Source organism: Dermacentor silvarum, chromosome 4, assembly GCF_013339745.2.
Source record: "Dermacentor silvarum isolate Dsil-2018 chromosome 4, BIME_Dsil_1.4, whole genome shotgun sequence".
NCBI classification, from domain to species: Eukaryota; Metazoa; Arthropoda; class Arachnida; order Ixodida; family Ixodidae; genus Dermacentor; species Dermacentor silvarum.
The window spans coordinates 19,974,103-19,994,471 of record NC_051157.2 but is presented as its reverse complement, the minus strand read 5'-3'; the positions used below and the strand labels follow the sequence as shown (position 1 = coordinate 19,994,471).

Sequence of the window (20,369 nt, the reverse complement as noted above, 5' to 3'; positions counted from 1 at the left end):
TTCTCAGAAGGATCGTCCACGTAGCGCCATTCTTAGACCTTAAAACTGAAGAAAAAGAAAAGAATCAACGTCATGATCAGGAAAACTACAAGCAAGCTCAGGGGATCCCGGTCTCCACTTCGAATGAACGTTTCGAGGCACTGGGGCTCCATAACACCATAGAAGAATTGATAGAAGCTCACAGAACTGCCCAGATGGAGAGGCTCTCCAAAAGTCAAGCCGGAAGACATATTCTGGAATCACTGCTCATCAACTATGAACCCAGAACTGACATCAAAACAGATATACCAGCGGACATTAGGAGACACCTCTATATCCATCCGTTACCAAAACACATGCATCCTTCGCACAACGAAGAACGAAGAAAAGAAAGAGCCAACGCATTAGGAAGAAAGTTTGAAAATTCTAAAGATGTGCTCTGTGTAGACGCAGCCGACAACGAACATCAAGATGCTATGGCAGTGGCAGAAGTCAATAATCAAGGACATGCAATTGCGTCAGGCACAGTCCTAACAACAACGCCAGATGTAGGAGAATAGGTCGCCATTGCACTAGCAATGACATCTTCTCCCAAATATAAAATTATAATAAGTGATTCAAAGACAGCCATATTAAATTATGCTAAGAACGCATCTCGATCGCCAAAGGCTAAAAAATCATCCAGGCTAGTTTGCACGGAGATCGAGTTAGGGGAATACAAATCATCTGCGCACCAGCTCACTCTGGCCTGCCAGACGCGGCTCGAGGTTTCGCAGACCGAGACGACGTCGCCAACACCAACACGGGCGCATTCGCAATCCGCCGGTCGGGCAGAGATAGGCTGGTTTCCTTTAGGGAAATCATTGATCATTACAGACTAGCCAGGGCTAGATATCCGGCAGCACATTGCTCGTTAAACAAGTGGCAATCGGTGGCTTGGCGGCTAATACAAACCAACACATTCCCTAACCCCATTGCCTTCAGTCAGTATCACCCAGACGTATGTAAGCATTGTAACAACCGAGCAGATCTTGAACACATAATCTGGGCATGCCCAAAGAAACATTATCATATACAATGACTGTTCAAAACCACAACAACCAAGTTTAATAATAAGAAATGAGGAGCAATGGGAGACCGTGCTGCTCAGCTCGGACCCAGATGTTCAAGCAAGCCTAGTCCAAATGGCTGAGGACGCCGCCGCGGCCCAGGGGCTGCCAGCCGCCGTCTAAAGGGGGGACGGGGGAGGCTTCTAGTCATTACCACCTCCTCTAACCACACTTTGGCTTTGGGCAAAATAAAGTTATTTCTCTCGCTCTCTCCGAACTTTAACAACGCTGTGATGTGAACATCGCTTCATATTAATTGTGATAACGGCTATTCATTATTCGAAAACTATTCGAAAGGTATTCGATATTTAATTCGATTCGCTTCTGGCACTATTCGAATCGGTCTGAAAAAAAAAAACAATTCGCGCACCCCTGAAATATAGCTTTGTGTTTGCCTTAATCTTACAACTAATTAAAAAAAAACGTGTCCTGTGCATTGCGGGCACGTTAAAGATATCCTGGTGGTCTAAATTAATCTGGAGTCCCCCACTACGGCGTTCCTCATAATGAAATCGTGGCTTTGGCACGTAAAATCTCAGAATTCATTCATTCCAATTTATTCAAGAAATGGTCTAATTCGAATTAGTACGATGAAATCTGTGACCATATACGGTTGCCACCTTTGGCGAAGAAAAAAAAACTGCACTGAAAAAAAAATCACCAGCCCTTCCCCTGGAGAGAAAATGGGGGTAAGCGAACCTTGTCATGTGTGTATGTGACCTTCGTGGTGATTTTCTCTCTTTTTCTCTCTCTATCTATCTTTATTTCTCTTTCTCTCTCTTCCTTTCTGTCTCTCATTATTAATTTATATCTCTCTCTTTCTCTCTTTGTATCTCTGACCTTCCTGGTGATATTCTTTCTTTCTCTCTCTTTCTCTCTCTTAATTCCTTTCTCTTTCTTTATTTCTTTCTATATCTCTTTCTTACTTTCTCTTCCTTTCTCTTTCTTTTTTTTCTTTCCATATCTCTTTCTTTCTCTCTCTCTCTTTCTCTCTTTGTTTTTCTGACCTTCGGGGTGATTTTCTTTCTTTTATCTCTCTTTCTCTCTCTCTCTATCTATCTATTTCTCTCTCTATTTCTTTCTTTATCTCCCTCTCTCTTTATTTCTCTTTCTTTCTCTGACCTTCGTGGTGATTTTCTATCTATCTATCTATCTATCTATCTTTATTTATTTATTTATTTATTTATTTATTTATTTATTTCGTTATCTCTCTCTCTCTCTCTCTTTCGTCCCTGGTATGTGCCAATGAGCTTGGACCCTTTCTGCACTATCGCCAGGATCGGCCCACTTTTCAGCGTGACACCGCCACCACCACCACCACCACCACCGCCGCCGCCGAAACTTGTGAGCCTATAAAGCTTCGCTTAAAAAGCGAGGAGGTCGTGTTTTGTTGCGATAGCAATTATATGGACACTCCAAAGCAGATTTCTGCCGTCGGCGTCGTCGTCGCCGTCGCCGTGAGGTTCCCGTATGTGCGAGTGAAAGGCGCGAGGGACGCGCGCTTTCACCGGGAGCGAACGCACGTCGGAGAGCAAACGCGCGTTCTGCGCCGTGCTCCCTGAAGGGCTGCAGAATGAAGCGTCTCTTTCCTCCTTTCCATATATAGAGAGCAAACGCAACTATTTCCGTCGCGCGAAAGGCTGTGGGGGGACGGGAGGGAGGGAGGGGAGGCGACATTTAGCTGCGGCACCAAAACGCCGCGCGCGTTTGGTGCGAACGCGGGCAAAACACCGACGGCGTCGACAACAGTTCTGCACGTTGCTGGTGCTGCTGCATGTCCAAGTTTATACAGCTGATAAAACTACTATCCTTACTCCGTATAGCTCTCTACTAATTTGCTATCGCAATTGGTGCTTGCGACAAATTTTTTTTTTTGTGAAAAGTATGGTATGCAAAAATACAAGCAAAATGAAAACAAAATGGCGATACGCAGATTGTACACATTATACGCGAGTGAAATTTATTGAAAGGCATTGTATAAAGCTGGGTACACTTAGAAAATCTGCGCGCTTTTTCACATAGTTTATTCGTAAGGCATATCAGTAGCCTACAAACAACCCAGCAATACGTATAGAAGTCTAGATGACAACAAATGCTCCCGTTTGGTTGTCAATTCTGAAGTATATTCAGCGTTCGATTTAGCTGTTGTAAAGAGCTGCTGTAAAGAGATGCTTGTTTTGTATTACGACCTTTAAGAAGTCACTGCAGCTATATTGGAAATTGGAAGATCGATGAACGGTGCAGTCTCGGAACCTCGGATAGAATTATGGTGAAAATATAAAGGAACTGAAAATGAATCTATTAGCGAGAACGCAGCTGTCTTGCTACGTATTAGCAGGCCCGACAAAGCGTTTACGATGCAGCTCATTATAATGTGCCCATTTCAGGAGAACCTAAAAACCGGCAAATGGCGTGCAGGCGTGGTTGTTGAACCGGCAGTCAGTGCAGTGAAGAAAAAAACGAAAACCATGCGGATCCCACGCACTGTGGGAATCGATGTGAGCGAAGCTTTCTGTGCCGTTTGCTTTGATTGACGATAATTAGCGTTGATGTTGACAGCGAATGTTTATTTTATACAGCGTTTAGTGCTTTACGAGAGTGGTAAGTTGGTGTTAAACGTTACCTTGCGTGCACCACTGCTGTTTGTCTGCCTAGTACATAGAACACACAGGGAGATATGTTTGCTTGAGGCGTTGTTGTGCGCCATTGTTCATAACTTCCGAGAAGGTTAGTTTAATTAATTGCCTCACACGGCACATACCATCGAGGCCAGAGTGTTAAAGTTTAATTGAATTATTGGGCAGTATACGTGTCAAATCCGCAATCGGATTATGAGGCACGACGTAATGACGGACTCCGGATTAATTTTGATGAGGTTCTTTACCGTGCACCTAAATCTACACGAGCGTTATTGTATTTCGCTCCCGTCGAAATGCGGCCTGCCGCGATTGGGATCGAACCCGCGACCTCGAGCAACGCGATAGCCACAAACTACCGCGGCGGGCCCAGACGTGTTTATTTGACGTGCGGCCGCTTCCTTTAGTGTTGCCACGGTGCCTTGAGGCTTTGCGTCTGCACGCACTGCGTCAGTTGTCCGCTTGAGAAATGAGCACGTGTTCATTTTTCAGAAATGGCAGAAACGTACCGTACCGTACCTTGAACCTTAATTTATCCAGTTTGTCCGCAACCGCTTCAGTATCTAGTAGTAGCGTTTTCTTGCCTTCTTACGTCGCCTTTTATCTCTCCCGGTTTGAATGAGCGACTTATAGGCTGAGTATCGTGAGATAGTTATGCATTTCCTTTTTTCCTTTCTGCCTTCCTTCCTTCATTCATTCATGTTCATTATCGTATCTTCAAGATGGCGAACAATCTGTGCAGCACTCTGGAGTTTCGCGACTAGCAGAACTAAACAACTCGGCTGTCGACTCCGCCGCTTTCGCCGTCGGCATCGCGCATCGCCTGCTCGCGGCGGCGGCGCTCCCGTCGTGCGCCCGCGTGGCGGCGCTGCCGTGTTCCGCCGCTGTCTCTCCGGAGTCGCTCCATCCTTCCTCCCGGCATCACCAGGATGAGACGGTCGGCCGCCGCCACTCCTCCCGCCAAGGCCGCCGAATGCCCCCTCCCTGCTTCCCCGTTCCCGTTCTCCATCCGCTGTCCCCACACGGTGAGTCGGTCACCTCCGAACACCACCTGTCTGTGTGTCTCATCGCCTCGCACCCGCGCATTTCCTCCCGCGAGCATCTTTTTCAGACACCCTATTGATTCGACGGCTAGCGCGTCGCTCCTCTTTCTGTATCAACTCTTCTTCGTCATCTGTTCACTCCGTAGGAGTCGACTCAGGGTTGTTGGCACAAATTGATAGCTCCTTGACTCAGCTTTCTTGCAAATAGACGCGCCACATTTACTGATGCGACTAGGGCCACCGCTGCACGGCTGACGCTTATTGTGTCCTCGCATAAATATCTCCTAACTTGGCACTGAACCTCGGATGCTTTCGCATGTCGCCTAGTAGAGTACATGCAGTGTCCTTGTGAAACATCTATCATTTCAGCCTAAGGTGTGAAGTTATACACAGTATGTTTTTTTTTTCTCTATTATAAACTAGATATCTTGCAGCAGCGAATAAATCGTGATTTATTGTACATAAAACAGAGATTCGCTCTAATGCATCTGAAATAAAAGAATCAAAGCCATTTTGACGGTAGTCGAGCCTGTTTAACTGAAGAGTATCAAGTCTTTTTTTTTTTTTATTCTTCACATGTTGTATGAAACATTTTATGCGATAGATGTGATAAGAGTGCTAACTTAGCGCGTGTATTTTGACGGATTAATTCTTAAAACGTTATCGAATGATTGAAACACCCGCGCGAGATTGGTGCTTCTAAATTCCAAAAAGGCAATAGATTACCTAAACGTTCTTATACAGTGTGCTACAAGTTCATTCAAATGTCGCGGTTTGACGGGAATCGGAGCATACGGACTACTTACGTGCCGTCGTCCTGGTCGCTTCAGGAACGCTTTTTTAGTCGAGTTCGGGTTTGTTGTCCCCAGCGGATCTCTCCCTTTCATTTTTTTTTTTGTGTAGTGGCTTATAGTCAAAATCCACCTGTTTTTGGAATACGACTTACAGAGCAGTGAAAGCTCGTCACCTTGTCCTCCCCGCGAACACTTCGAAGAGTCGTGAACACTTGGAAGTCGTGTCGACTCCGGAAGGAAAGGGGATCATGCTGACGTCCAAGAAACGGTTTGAGCGCATTTGTTTCATATTATTTCTGGTAGTGGGGTGCTGTACTCAGAAAACTCAAACGAACTTCTCACACTTTGAAAGCGCTCTATATGTAACTAATAGTTTTTCCCCATTCTGAAGCAGAAAATTAGGCAGGTTAATTCATCATCATTTCTATTCTTGCGGACTTCCCTCCCTCCCTTTTCCGTATCTCTCTCTCTCTCTCTCTGGTGCACGATAGCTGTTACACGAAGCCAGTACTGGTCAATGGCTTCGCCTAGCTGGACAGTCCATCGCAAGCTTAGTCATTATCCCTCCGGCCTCGACCACCCTCTCTAGCCATATACTTATGGTGATAGAGAAAGCAGAGGTATATAGTTATGGCGTTTGTCCAGGTTTGGGTTAGATATATACCACTATATATACCACGACTGTCTTGCTGCCGAGGCGGAGCGCCCACAGCAGCAACGGTGCTATCAATAGAAGAAACCGCAAACCGCACACACAAGCCAATAGTATCCATCAGCATTGGCGTCATGTTTGTCATGAAGGACTGTAGACCTCAGGAGATATACCAGCACAATCACAGCCTTTTAAGAAAAAATTTGCCGCGTATCTGCGTGCTTCGCTGCAAATGTCGTCGAAAGACGATAGTCTTCTGCCGGCCGTACTACATGATTGCTGGTCTGATCCGCGGCCACCCGTGATGCTGTTCTCGTACCATTTCCGTCCTGGCATGAAGGTTTGTTTGAACAGATTTCATTTTACCGCATTATTTCATCAAGCGGCCATTTATGTTTTGCCCTGCCTCAGACAGCGCTTCCTTTATGTTGAATCGGCCGCATCTGGCTGGCATTGATAAAATTGAGGAGGCGCTGCGTGAGACATGGACGCCATCTGGCAATACATCGGGAAACATGAGCTTGTGCAGAGGGTTTCCTTCCTCCATGGCAGAGGGCGCTCGTCGGCGCGCAGTCGGGGAACGTCGTTCGTCGGCGCGCATAGCATGGCATTTTCAGCGCAGCTTAAGAAACTAGGGTCTTTAGAGTTACGTATCTATGTATTTTCTATTAAAGGAACACACCTCCTAATACTTATCTAGTGATGTTGCGCCTCAGATATGCGTAATATTTACTTTGTGATCGATAACGTTCACAAGTATGAACAGCCGTACCAGTTTAAGTAGTGTGGGCGGTAAGCAAGTGGTCCAACTTTGGCCGGGTGGCTGAATCGGGTGACAGACAGACAAACAGACAGACAGACAGACAGACCAAATTTTCAGCGTTTAAGTTCCCCAAGAAAGACTATCGTCTTTAAAATCCTTTGCGAGCACTGACCCAGAACCTTTTGCTTTGACAAGGGAATGACTGCCCAGTCGGTCCAAGCATGTTTCATAGCGCTATCTTGTCTCTAAAATGGCCAACAGCCCGGCCTGCGACAAGCACTGCTCTGACGAGGTCTTCGCATACTTTGAAGGTATGCGAAGGTCTCGTCAGAGCAGCGCGTGTCACAGACGGGACTGTCGGCCATTTTAATTTGAAGTGAATACGAGTTTGTAAATGTTACGCCCAGCCACAGACGGAACATCGTGGACTGTTGTAGTGGTAGTTCAAGCGGATGGCGCAATTGTGAATCACGGGGCAGTGAATAGCCGACGAGAGACCGTGAAAACGTTACAGTACACCGAACGGTCAACCTCTGCATCTACAGTGATATACGTATATTACGTCAAATTGGTTAATCAAAACCATGAGCATTTCCTCTTTCAAATATAAAGGTGGGTCCTTTTCAACATGTTCGTGTGGTCATGACAACGAGGATGTGTATTACCTACTCCTCGACTACCCCAAGCGCACTACACGGACACAGACTTCGAACACGCACTTCGAACACGGACTGCGTTTAATTGACTCACATCGGCCTTTTTCACTTGCTAATGTGTTGGGTGCATGACCATCAAAGGTGAATCACAAAGCTTATTAAAAAGCACTTCAACGCTTCTTTGAAGACGCCGGCAAATATGATTAATATTGACTCCGCGTGTGTAGTTTAGTGTGTTAATCGTGCGTTTGTTTGTAATTGTGCCTCATTCGTGCGCCTGAAACTAGCTTATGTACCTCAAACATATGAGAACGCCAAACCTTGCGAGGGGACTTCCATATCTAATTTAGAACTGTCGACACGCATTCTTGATATCTTTAAATATTATCCATTGCAAGAATCTATATATATCTTAGTTAATAACCAAGTTAGAAATTGGTCGTGGGAGGCGCGACTCTCCGAACTGGACTTGGGAAGCCAATTGGCGACCCTCGACCAGGCCCGGCGCGCCGCAATAGCCAGTGGGGCCCTGGAAGAGGGTCTCCACCCACAGTAACCAAGCACGATCTTTATTTCAATAAAGTTATTTCTCTCTCTCTCTCTCCTCTATATACTTTTATTTTAATAAATAATACAGCTTATAACCTGTCATAACAAACCTCTTTTTCAATTCGCAATTGCGCTTCTCTGCATTGCACATCTGCCTAACTAATGGCGGCATCGGTCTTGGTTCAAATGAAGAAATAGCACTAGCTGCACATGCATTATGGTTTCACCACTAGAGCCACGACTTCATTTTCTATGTCACAAGACAAGCAAACTGCGCGTAGTTATTTTTGCTTAGGGCAAAAAATGACTACGCCGGCCACTAGTTTGTCAAACAGCCTTGCGGGAAAGCTAGCTTTACAATCATGCAAGGGCCGTTCATTTTAAGATTATAAACAGTGAGAAAAGAACAACGGACGGAGGAAGTATGTAACAAGAGCACTGCAGAACCTGCTGTTCTTCTCGCGCAGTTTAGTCTTAATTATAATCAAAGTCGTTGTTATGATCAGTGTCTCTCCTCACGCGTTAACGTTGGCGTCGATACGTGCTCTTTGTTGAAATGCTTCAGTGCAGCTTCCTGTGGTGCCGGGAAGACTCCTTACTCTTCCTTGTTTACTCCTCAGCGCTTCCTATACATACTTCGCAGCGATTAGCGGACTTTTTATAATGCACTGCCTTACGGGCACTAAACTTTCAATTACCGGAACGAGCGCGAGGAGCGTGAACATCCGGGAAGCGGAAATGGCTCTCAGAGGAAGTAAGACCTTCGGTTGTTTGTCCGCACTGGATAAGCGTAGCGATAAGCTCGCCACAGCACGTTACGCGCTCCGTGAACCGAAAGAGGTTTGCCCCGTTTTCGATTCGTGCATCGTAGAAAAGGAAAAAAAAAAGTGGCTGGAGAAGGTGGCCATCTCGATTCATTATATATATATATATATATATATATATATTATATATACGCGTTTATATAGGACGATTTCCAGTTCCTTTGGGATCGAGACGCCGAGTGCTCTTTTTCACGCTGACGTGAGTGAAGGGCGAAAACTCCAGCAAACGTCGCAAGCGAAGGAAGAAAAAGAAAATGTCGTCGGAGGACGCCGATATTTTGAAAAGCAGGGCCTTCAGAAAAGGAACCAGCACACTTCAGCTGAATCACCCCGCTCTCTGAACTCAGTTACTGCGACGGCAGCAGGTTGCCACAGTGGACACCGTCATCAGCTCGAGATACACAATCAGACGCCACCACTCAGAGTCAGCGTAGCGCGTAATAGCATGTACAAATCACCAAGCGCAAGCGCAATAACGCAGTGGTTATAGCACGCAAGGCTTTCATGAGTACATTGTCACAATGGCATGAGTTCAGCCTGTTCAGGGGACGGCAAATGTGTTCTTTTTTCATCGCGCACAGCGTCGTCTTCGCAATATGATGAGGGTGAATCTAATGATGAGGTAGCCTGACGGCGGCGACAAGACGACGACACGGTAACGGACAGGGACAGCAGTACGCAACAAATCCAGTTGGTTTCACTTTACCTTCGTTATAGACGGTTTCATGCTCGCGATAGCAGCAGCGAGCGTGCCGCCCCCAAGAAACTTCGGGTCACGTGCCTTATCGGTCTGCTATGGTTTAACACATGGTTGCTTCTTTGCCAATTACATTTAGCAGCTACGTCAGTGGGCAAAACCGGAAGCCGTGTAGGGCCTATGTTTGTAATCAGTGAAAAGGTCTATAGTCTGAAGCAAATCCCACGCGACTGCTGAAGGGCGTATAAGCCGAGACCGCTGTATTGGCAGCAAGTACTAGTACAGACGGAACAGACTGTTGTCTCCTTTCGTCACCAAAAGTGGTGTGATCTCTATTTTGTTTACATCGTCTTCAGAGCATAATACAAAGGAACTTAAAGGTAAAGAAAACATGTGGCAGAATCGATGTTTCACTGAAAATAGGGTAACAATTTAGCTCAAAAGCTTTATTTCCGAGGCTGTATAGCGAACATGAATGAAACTGAGCATTGGCATCAAAGTGTTTCCGCAGCGTTCCTGCGGGAACTCGGTGCCAATGGCCTTTTTTTTTTATGTAACCCGTGTAGAATAACGTTCGTCGCGCTGAGTTCGGGTCAAGCTGTTGGAAACGGGATCGCATCGAGGCGCGGGAAATCGTCCGTGTCGCACGGAGACCTTTCCGCTTCAGCTGAAAGGGCCCAACCAGTGGCATGAATTCTAACGAGGGCTTTCAGCTGAAAGAGGAACCCAGTGAAACACAAGGGCATGGTGAGGGTTGTAAACAGACCCATTTGTGAAGGGGTCTGTTGCTTCGCTCGTTTAGATGACCACGCAATACATCGGCTACCAAATATATAGGCTCCGAGGCATTTACCTAGAAAAATTATAATGCAAAATCGATCACGCACTGCTCGTTCTTCGAGTGAACAGTGCACTAATTTATTGAAAAGCGCTTCGTCAGTCTGCTGAACGATTAAAAATTAAATTCTGGGTTTTTTTGTGCCGGAAGGTACCACGATCAGATTATCACCTACCAGTCGTAGTAGGCCTCCGCCATCTCCTCAGCCCACCTCAGGATTCGGTCCTGTAGGGTGGGATCGGAGCTGTGCAGGGCAGTCTCCCACAGCTCCTCGCTACTAGTTAATGGTTTGGGGGTGCAAGGGGGGGGGGGGGGGGGGGGGGCATATTTGATGGGGTATTGCCACATGATATGGGAGAGATCTGCTGTCTGGACAGGGCAGAAGCGACACTTGGGTGTTGGGTATGTGACGGGAAAGAATAAGTGCAATGTGCGTGGGGTAAGAAAAGTGAGAGTTTGTAGTTGGCGTACACCGAACATAACCACCCGATTCATGACCAATCCCCCACTGTGGGTATGCGCCACAACCTACTCAGGTCAACAACATCAACAGCGTAGTGAAGTCTCAGGATCTCACGCCCAGCTTCAGTGGTGGTGAGTCTGTGATATTGCTATGATAAATGTGCTTCGGTTAATTCTTGAAGGGTATTAATTGTGGCTGTGGCCATCAACCTTTGTGTGGATGCTATAATCTGAACACAAAGAACGACTTTGTGTATATTGCGGATCAAGCAATTTACAGTATCCGCTTCCTTCCTAAAGAAAGAGAGAGATGGTAGTGCGAAGGTGATTTTACTTAGGACAAAAGCCTGGATGAGCTGAATTAGCTCCTTCTCTCGAAGCCCTCCGTGTTTATTGGAGATCCTTCCTATGAGGCGTAGCGTATTATCTACTGTTGTTTGTAGTGCTTGCAAGTTACGCTGATTTGCTCAGTTGCGTTGAAGGTGTAGTCCTAGCACCCTTATTCTGTCTACATGGGTGGGGTATGGAGCAGTAGCGCACCCAGGATCTCTGCCAGGGAGGGGGGGGGGGGGTTGAATTTTTGTGAGGGTGGGGGTTCCGGGAAGCAAGCACTTTTCATAATATGCAATTTCCTTGCTTTAGCCAGAGGAATCCAACAGCAAATAAAATGCCTAATAATTATAATAATGACACCAAGGACGATGACTATGTTTATTTCTTCACCGTTTTACGCAAAGTAATTTAAGAGTGAATGAATAAATACAAGTGAATGATAGAGTGTTTTTGTTAATCAGGAAAATTCGACCTCAAGCCACCTCCTGAATTATAACGACAATGTGCACAGAGCACTGAAGGTACACGTTGGACTGATGGGGCTGGACGTGAAGGAGGGAGGGGGGGGGGGGGGATTACAACACCCGAACTCCCCCCCCCCCCCCCCCCCACCCCCCGTCGGTGCACCACTGGTATGCAGTGCCCTTCAACCGTGAGTTGGATATTCTGGGGCAGGAGGAGAAGTTCTGATTTGCTGGGGGAGTACCTAAGATTCAAGTCGTGACCTACTTGATCGATCTGGTCAATGGCTGCTTGGAGGGTGTCATGAATGCGCCTGTCAGAACCTCCAGTCATCCACAGCGTAATGTCGTCCGCGTACAGTGTGAATTGGAGGTCTGGAATCTTCTTGAGAGTGAAAGCTAAAGGTCGCATAGCCAAATTGAAGAGGAGGGTAGAGAGTACTGCCCCTTAGGGCGTGCCAGTGCTTCCTAACCTTATTTCACCAGATTGTTCGCTGCCTAATTGGAGCGTTGCAGTGCACTTCGTGAGGAAGCTGCATATATACTGCAGTTTACACTGCTAAGATTCGCTCTCCGCAGTTTATTCTGCTAAGTTCGCGTAGAATGGCCAAGGGGGACACATTACTGAAGGCTCCCTTGAGGTCGAGGCCGAACAACGCTTTTGTGTCACGTGCGTCGCTCGGTTCGATAATGTCTTGTTTGAGCCTTAGCATAACATCATGACAAGAGACTTGCCAAAGCCAGTCATTTCCTAGTGGAACAAGTGGTTATGTTCGATGTATTTGGGGAGGTGTTGGTGGATTACGTGCTCCAAGAACTTCCCTATGCATGAGGTGAGAGAGATGGGACAGGAGTTATCAATGTGAATTGGCTTATTCGGCTTGGGAATGAAGATCACCTTGGCTGCTTTCCATTGTTGGGGTATCTCGCCCTCTCCTAGACAGTGGTTGTAATACTCGGTAAATTTGCGTATGCATTGCTGCATGTCGAACCTCCGCTTCTGTGATGGGGCTACAAAATTCCTCATTGGTTTCACCAGCATAGTCCGGCATGGTGATTTGCGTAGGAGGGGTCATATGTTTGAAAGCCAGGTTACTGAACATTATCAGCAGGTCCGCTGCATGTTCATGTAGCAGTTTATTGATCTGGTGGTTATTTATGCGTCCTAGACGTGGTGGGGTCGAGCAGGTGGCGGAGCAATTGCCAGGTCTTTTTAGTGCTAAGATGAACATGCGCTCCTTCACAAACCTGAGTCCATCGCTGTGCTGCCAATTGGATACCGTGTTGTCCAATCTGAGAGTCCAATTTGGCGATTGTGATTCGGAGTTTGTGATTGTAACGGGCTGTTAGCCATTTCCTGTGTAAGGCTTGCTTTGCTTCCTGCATGTGTAGGAGCTTCGAATCCATTTTTGCCAAGGGTGTATCTAACGGGAGAATAGTGGTATGGGCATCTACGTCTGCTTGTAAGGCGTTCGCCCATTGCTCTATGTCGGTGATGTCTTCTTCGTTGGTGTTGGAGCGATTTCTGAATTCCGTCCAATTGGTAAGCCTTAGTGGTTTCGTGGCCAGCGGTCTGTGCTTGAAATCTACGCGGAGTTAGAGAGTGTAATGGTCGCTTCCTAAGTTGTTTTGGAGGTTTTGCCACGTCGCCTGAGTGATGCGGTGAGTTAGGGTGAGGTCGGGGGATGTATCCCTACTGACGCTATTTCCTAGCCGGGTAGAAAGAGTAAAGACATTGTGGATGGTGAAACCTTGATTCTGTATGTGCTGCCACAGAGCTCTTCCCTTAGGGGTGGATGCGGAGTGGCCCAACATTTGAAAGAGGGCATTGAAGTCGCCCATTACGACTAGCGACTGTTTATTGGCGTTAGCTTTGGCCTGAGCAAACATTTTTCAAAAAGGAGGCTTCAGTTTAAGCAGCAGAGCTACCTGAAGCGAAGTCTTAAATATGCATGAATCTGTAGTGCGGTGTCGTGCGAGTGTTACTCGGTAAAAACAAGAAAAAAGAAAGACCTTATTTATAGTTGGCGTGAACACTTTGTGACAGTTCAGAATACGAACAAGTGCCACGGGGCATTTGAAAACCACCGAGGTGGCTTGATTCCGCAGCGACCCGGGAGCATGTAAAGCATGCATTTATGCCACGGTGCTACTAAGTTCGCAGATAACGCAGTACTCGTACTGGAAGCGGGAAATCGTTCATTATTCATGAAATTCTCACTTTCGGTGGCGTAAACGTTTTAGCCCTGGAAATAGATTCTACAACCTATAGCCTAATTATGCATGTGCAATACTTTCTTAATTTTTTGACCGCAAACTTCTTCAAATTGCGTGAGAAGGTAGAAGTTCGGGATTTTATGAGTTTTTTTTAACGGAGGTGTTCTTGCGCATAGAAAAGATGATAAGGTAAAAATATTTGCAAAGCAATTACTCTATGATGAACGAAAACGTCTAAAGGGCTAGCCCCATCAGCTTACTGCGCGTCTCGCAACATCCTCCCAAAATTGCCGTTCTCATAGTACATCACAAAATTTAGTTCACGTACATCGGGGGGCCGTATTTTGTGAGGATTCTTTTCCTTCGATTCCATCATTTCTAGTCAGCCGTCGTACTGGCTGCCCGATAATTGGCGATATATGAGAGTGGAGCTTCGTGCAACCGAATGTTGAGGGGCAAGGAGCAGGAAGAGAAAAAGAGGGAAGGCAGGGGTGTTAGCCAGAAATGCGCCTGGTTGGCTACCCTACTCGGGGGGACGGGAAAGAAGGAATATAAAGATGAGGGGCAGGACGAATAAAAATGTAATGATCACAAAATAAGGAACCAGGTGTGGACGTTAACCTGCTCGTGAGGCAAGGCCTTCGTTCAGGCCATGGCTGAGGGATTTCGACAATAAGCGTCTCTAAAGATAATAAACGTTTCTCATGTAAAGTGCACGTCTCAAAGATAAATCTTTATGATTACGCGAACATCAGTTCGCTGCCTCGATTCCGGCACGCGGTGCATCAATTTTACACCGTCTCCTTGTTTCAGTTCACCGATTGGTCGCACGCGGTTATCTACGTCAACGTTTGTGTCATCTCGGGAACTTGTAATTTTGAAGGTCCTGGGGCGCTGCAAGTGTAGACCAGAATTTGCAGCGCTTCTAGGGGACAGCCATCGTTTGCCGGGGACTGTGTGAACCGGCGGAAGAAAACGAAAGAACTGCGGTAACGTTCAGCGTGTTCTTGTCGCAGGTTTGCCAGCAGTGTTTGCTCGCCATGGCTTTGTCGTCAGTTGCCCCGTCACCAAACCCATCCCGCAGCGCGGGCTATGCTGACAGTTGGCGATGGGGGTCAAGATTAAGTGCGCTTGCTCTAAACATCTCTGCGCAAGCAATTTATTCTGGTATACAGGCCAGAATATAGACAAGGATATTTTATTATCCCATACCGGTTGAGAGCAAACGCCTCGGCCCCAGCGGACCAGAATATTTTAATCAAAATTGAATCAAATGCGTTGCTCAACTCCGTGTTACGTTTAATACTAGCTGTTTCTTCGGAGTAGCAAGGGTAGCAAGTGCATTGGATTTAATCTGCGCTCTTTGCTTGCAAACGCGCCTTTTAGACGATTCAAATCCATCCTATATAGGTACACTGCAAGAACACGCTTCCACTTTTCCTTTTTTTTTTTCCCGTTTGGTTTGCCACACGGCATAACGTAAGCATGAAACTAAATGTAAGCGTGCATGCCCATTTCATAGAGATATTGCAATAGTGGCTTATAAAATGCGTTGTCGATAATCCATCGTTCATAGTCTTCAGCTTGCGATCACTGTTCAATTTGACACCTTTAAGTACAATTTCACGAATTGTCTTTGTCCCAGCGCACGTCCAAAGTAGATGGCGGGCATTCGCTGCAGACGCAGGAGCGGAGCGCTTCGGACACTGGACAACGTCTTCGTATGGTCAGAGGGAAGGGAAAAAGGAGGAGTTACGGGTGTTGAGAAAGAGTGAGCAATGCGGTCCGCAAGGTCATTGTTGTGGTCATGACCATGGGCCTGCACCCAGTGGACAGTAATGTTCACACGTGTAGAATTGTGAGTTTTGTATGTCTGCTCACAAATACGCAGTGTTTTTTTATTGCGATAGCAATTATATGGACACTTCAACCGGATTTCTGCCGTCGTCGTCGCCGTCGCCGTGAGGTTCCGTATAGATTCCAAGGGCGGTAAAATCGTCGCCGTGCGCCGTATGCGCGAGCGAAAGCGCGCGGGGGACGCGCGCTATTATGGAGGGCGAACGCACGGCGGAAAGCAAACGCGACCGTCGCGCGAAAGGCCGTGGGGGTATGGGAGGGAGGGAGGCGGAGTGGCGCTGCATGTGCTCCGGCACCAAAGGCGTATCTTGCCACTCAATCTCCCACGCGAAAGCAAGAAACGGGAAGAGGGGGGATGGGGGGGGGGGGCAGCTTCTCCTCTGCCGACAACTTTTCCGCTGCCCTTTGCCCGGCGGTGCCGGTCGCCCGCACCGTCTCTTATCTCCACACTGCTCTGACCTTTGTATGCGCTGTGCATTCGCCGCTCAGTTTCCGTTGAAGCGATAGACCGCGCGAACCTGCGCTCGCTGCCAGCGTTTTGACAGTCGTTGGCTGCGGTCATTCAGTGTGATCTATTCATATTTGTTTGTGCGCGCTGACGCCACGATTGTTGTTAATTCAGTTAGTAAGCCAATGTGTCCAAGTTTATGCAGCCGATAAAACTACTATCCCTACTCCGAATTGCTCTCTACTAATTTGCTATCGCAATCGATGCTTCGCCTTTCGAGCGAAACTGCGACATTTTTTTTTTTTTTTGCGCTGCTTAACTGCGCCGAGGTTGTCAGTATAGATGTGAGCTTCGTTGATGTTATTCCTTTCAGACGCAGTGTACACAATTGCGTACACCAAGATAGTGCATCGTGCAAGTTGACAAGGATTCCTATCGCATCGTGTATAGCCTGTAGCTCAAATAATAAGGGGTCTGAAAAGTCCGTTGCATAACTGCAAATGACTTGTCTCTCAGGGTGTGTCGGACTTGAGAAAGCTATTTGTCCTCTTCTTGAGTTAACCGCCGCGTCCGTGCATATCACACAGTGTCCCGTAGGTACGATCGTTCCAATAGTTGCAATCGGTTGAACCCACCGGCGGAGCTTTGTCGTCTTGTTAGCGGTTATTGACGTTTAATTACATTGTGGCAGATTGTCTAATTTCCTAGTCATGTCACAATCTCCGTGAAAATGGGAATATAGCACCGTGACTGTCGGTATGTGGTATTTTTGAAAGATTTCTTGCTGGCTGTCGCTGCTCAAGAAGCTCAGAAATGGTGTTAAGCTATGCGTGCTCTTGTAGCGTTTGGTATAGGTGTCAGACGCACTTCTGCAGCGATATTGCATTTCCAGATTCTGGTGTATACACTACAGTGAAGCGGAGTAACTTTCCATCTCTCATGATAACATGTAATACGTTTACACAACGAAATTGGTTTCGTAAAGAGTCCGTATGTGGAAAAGGGACAAAGGTTAATTAACATAGACGACATAGGCGACATAATTAACTCAGACGGCATCTTCGTCCGCGATAACATGTGGCTTTCGTGCGGTGATACCGCGTACCGTTACCGTTCCTGTGAGCAATCACTTCTTTGTCAGCTATCGCGCGCGCTAGTTAACCCGCGTACGACAACGCATGCTATAACGACTGCTTTTGCGCAGGGTTTACCGCGTATGCGTAGTCGGGAGTAAGCACTATTGTCGATTAAACATGGACGGAATCGTATCTCTATATACGTTTAACCTTTTATAGTGCACTAAACATCGCCTGGCGTTCAAAAAGTTGTGAAAAGTCCGTACGTATGAACGTATCTTATAAACTTACGATTGGCAACGTAACAACTCTTGGTAGAGATGAATGTCACCTAGAGCATCGACGACAAGATCGTACCGGCGTAACTTGGATTTGATGCGGTGCAGGAATAATTCGTTTCCTGCTTTCAGGGTGTGCGTTCTCCGGCCGAGAACCTCGGCGATGTTCCAGTGTAGCTATAATGAAGCGCCACTTCGGTGTTGCCGGGGGGGGAGAAAGAAAGAAAGGCCCCCGCTCGCCTCTTCAATGCGCGAAGCAGCTGGACGGGAACTCAAACGTTTGCGTGCAGAGAAGCAGGCTTATTTGCTGCCGTGTACTCTCCCAGCTGACAGCTCTGAACGCAGCGACGACGGACCTATGAAAGACCGTCTGCAGCTTCTAAGCATCGGCGACACTCTCCCTCTCTGAAGAGAGAGCGAAAAAAAATGTGTCAGCGTGTCTAAGTAATACATGCAATGCTGCGAGTATGTCAGTGTCGTCGCCGAAAGGAGGAATGTTCAAACACAGCACCGTCGTCCACGACGACTGAGAGAGAGACGCAAGTTTTATATATAAAACTTGCGCTTCTGTGGCGCTACGTATCCTCAGTTCTCTACTTCTTTTGCACATGTTTGCGAACCTTCTAAATCTCGTTTACAAAGCTTCCATAGAAGACGTAGACAGCGCAAACACATTGAACACTACCGTGGGGTCCATTTCTCCAAAAAGGAATAGAGAGATTGGAGAAAGAACAGACTGAAAATTGCCACGTTGCGCGGAGGGGGGGGGGGGGGGGGGGGGCGTAAGTTTTTTGGAAAACGCCGCTGGACTATCCCCGGTCCATTACCGAGACAGGTCATACATCATCGCCGATGGAAATCGCGGAGGTCCGGTCCCAACAGCTGCTGTTTCGGAAAGCGAGTGACGAAAATGAAGCCAGACAGAAAGGAAAGGAGGACGGGGTAAGGGGTATAGGTTGCACCGAAGGGAGCGGCATTGATCAGGAGCGATTCCCATTGTTCGTGACCGGTGTACACTTCCGAAGTGGTCGATGGCCTCCGATTTAATCGATGCAACCCCCGTCCCAGCACTCTGCTGCTCGCCAGACGCTTACTTCTGTCTACCCCACTACCCCCAATCCGCCTTGGAGTCGCGCAGAGCTCCTGACTGGCTGGCTTCGCCTCATAACGTCCTGCGTCGTGCTTTGCAGCAAAGCCCAACCGGCTAAGCGTGCATGCTGGACACGCCTTGTACTACATGAGGTCCCTCCTGCCGAACATGCGCAGAATTCGAGGCATCGTTTGCTTCGTTTTTCCTTTGATTTCTTCTTTCGTTCTCTGGCGCTCCGCTTTTTTGCTGTCCATGTACGCTGCGTTTGCTCCATCGTTGCAGTAAGAAACTCGGCTGGCTCGCTGTTTCAATCGCGCATATATGATGGCCATGGAAAAAAAAAAACATAAAAAAAGCAGTCAAGCAAGAAACGGGACTGACTCCTGCAGGAGGCACATCTCACGAGAACCGTGCAATGTGGTGGAGGCTACGGTCGGTCTTAATCAGGGGTCTAATTCAAACTTTCGCATCTTCCTGACGCTGTGTTTTAGTCGTTCCATATATATATATATATATATATATATATATATATATATATATATATCATCAGCCTTTTTTATGTACACTGCAGTACGAAGGCCTCTCCATGCGATCTTCAATTACCCCTTCTTGTGCTAGCTGATTTCAACTTGCGCCCGCAAATTGTCTAATTTCATCACCCCACCTCGTTTTCTGCCGTCCTCGGCTGCGCTTCGCTTCCATTGGCACCTATTCTTTAACTCTAGTGGTTCACCGGTTATCTACCCTGTGCATTACATGTCCTGCCTAGCTCCATTTTTTATCTTAACGTCAACTAGAATATCGGCTGTCCCCGTTTGTTCTCTGATCCACACCGCTCTCTTCCTGTCCCTTAACGTTAGGCCTAACATTTTACGTTCCATCGCTCTTTGTGTGGTCCTTAACTTGTTCTCTAGCTTCTTTCTTAACCTCCAAGTTTCTGCCCCATATGTTAGCACCGGTAGAATGCAATTATTGTACACTTTTCTTTTCAACGACTGTGGTGAGCTCCCAGTCACGATTTGGTAATGCCTGTCGTATGCACTCCAACCCATTTTTATTCTTCTCTAAATTTCTTTCTCATGATCGGGGTCCCCTGTGAGTAATTGACCTAGATAAGTGTACCCCTGTGCAAACGCTATATATATATATATATATATATATATATATATATATATATATATTACTGGAACGTCTGTACTGTTCACCTTCGTATGTACATTGAGAGTGTTTCTTGCAATCCATTTCGCACCCTGCTATCATCACGCGCATGTGGCTAGTCGAGCTGTTGCAGTAGCAGCCATTTGCTACAGTCACGATTTTAAGCGAAGCTTTATAGGCTCACAGGTTTCGGCGGTGGTGGTGGTGGTGGTGGCGGTGGCGATGTCTCGCTGAAAAGTGGGCAGATCCTGGCGATAGTGCAGAAAGGGTCTTAGGCTCATTGGCACATATCAGGGACGAAAAAGAAAGAGAGGAAGAAAAAGAGAGAAAGAGAGAGAGAAGAAAGAACGAGCGAAAGAGAGAGAGAAATATAGAAAATCACCACGAAGGTGAAAGAAAGAAAGAAAGAGAGAAGGAGGAAAAGAAATGGAGAAAGACGAATATAGAAA

General features: G+C 47.0%; 1 protein-coding gene across 1 annotated transcript in view; it reads left to right on the top strand.

Moving 5' to 3' along the window:
* The first annotated feature begins 4,651 nt into the window (after nucleotides 1–4,651).
* Nucleotides 4,652–20,369, top strand: part of LOC119449587 (beta-1,4-glucuronyltransferase 1) — a 69,677-nt gene continuing 53,959 nt past the window's right edge. Inside the window, exon 1 of the transcript XR_007466339.1 lies at nucleotides 4,652–4,749. The gene's annotated coding sequence lies outside the window, so the exon portion shown is untranslated. The remainder of the gene's footprint in view (nucleotides 4,750–20,369) is intronic.